Source organism: Monopterus albus, unplaced genomic scaffold (genome assembly GCF_001952655.1).
Source record: "Monopterus albus unplaced genomic scaffold, M_albus_1.0 scaffold4.1, whole genome shotgun sequence".
Classification (NCBI taxonomy): domain Eukaryota; kingdom Metazoa; phylum Chordata; class Actinopteri; order Synbranchiformes; family Synbranchidae; genus Monopterus; species Monopterus albus.
In genome coordinates this window covers 3,405,732-3,406,906 of record NW_018127884.1, presented here as the reverse complement: position 1 = coordinate 3,406,906, position 1,175 = coordinate 3,405,732, and the positions used below count along the sequence as shown (strand labels likewise).

At 38.7% G+C, this 1,175-nt stretch overlaps 1 long non-coding RNA gene across 4 annotated transcripts in view; it reads left to right on the top strand.

Moving 5' to 3' along the window:
• LOC109963269 (uncharacterized) overlaps positions 1 to 1,175 on the top strand; it is a 12,178-nt gene that overhangs the window by 7,714 nt on the left and 3,289 nt on the right. For 2 of the 4 annotated variants that reach the window (XR_002275375.1, XR_002275379.1), the window contains exon 5: positions 653 to 1,157. The exons of 1 other annotated variant lie outside the window; for it this stretch is intronic. This is a non-coding gene — a long non-coding RNA (uncharacterized LOC109963269). Of the gene's footprint in view, positions 1 to 652; positions 1,158 to 1,175 lie in introns of those variants that run through there. One more of the 4 variants, XR_002275377.1, reaches the window with a different exon arrangement.

Sequence of the window (1,175 nt, the reverse complement as noted above, 5' to 3'; positions counted from 1 at the left end):
GAGATGTAAAAAATGAATGAAATCATGTTTGTTCTGAGCCCTCGGAGGCTAATCGATTGCCCCAGTAATGCCGTTTTAACATAATTTACTTTTTCCGAACCTCTACAATGGAGGAAGTGATAGCAAACTTAACACTACAGCTGTACAGTAGAACCACTATCCCCACCTTTAGGGGAAATAAAGGTTAAAAAAGGTAACCTTGGAGTATAAGTGTTGAAAGGCAGAAGGTCCTGACTGTTGAACATTAGATATTACAGTTTTTCTCAGTCACGTTGGTACATTTCTCAGATCAGAATTGAAATTCTCAGAACTACCTGTTCAATCTTCACATCATTGTGTCACTTGTGCACATCAAAAAAGCAGTTTCTCATTTGTCTGAAGAAGTTGCAAATGCTTTGGTACATCCATGCAAATGATTATGTACAATTCTCTGTTTACTACATTATCAGTTGTTTGTCATGTTGATCAAAATGTATTATATAGTTCACTGTGCAATAGTCTTACCCCTCAAAACATCTAGTCATTAGTTCATTGTATAAGTCGTTAAATGTAAAATGGTTGAACAAGCTGTCATAATATGACAAGCATATTTCTATACATTTCCATTAGACTTTTTTTCTAAATCTGTCCTGAATTGGTAAATTGCTCCCAGGTGAATCTTGACTTTCCCTAACGAAGGTGCATCTCATGAACCATCAACTGCAAGTATACATATAGCTGGAGCACAACACAATGGAAGGACAAGGAATTGGACGGTGTCAACAGTCAGAGAGAAGAAGAAGAGGAAGAGGAGTGAGGCTGCGTGTCAGAGGAGTTGGGAGGCAAAACAGAGGAAGAGGCAGAAGAGGCCGAGGACATACGCATGTTCCTGATGAGATAAGAGCCACACTTGTAGACCACGTTGTCAATCATGGGCTTACAATGGCTGAGGCTGGTCGAAGGGTGCAGCCAAATGTTGGGAGAACAACTGTGTCCTCAATCATTCAGATTGTTCGTCGACAGAACAGGTATGTAATCTAACAATAGGCACTGTTCTGTAATGCTTCATACAATATTACAGTATTCCACTTGCATTTTACAATATACAGTAAGTAGGCCTATACTTTATACAGTGACATGTTATCTTCCTGGATTTTGTATTTTGCATTACTATATTTATTCCACATAGGACTGCA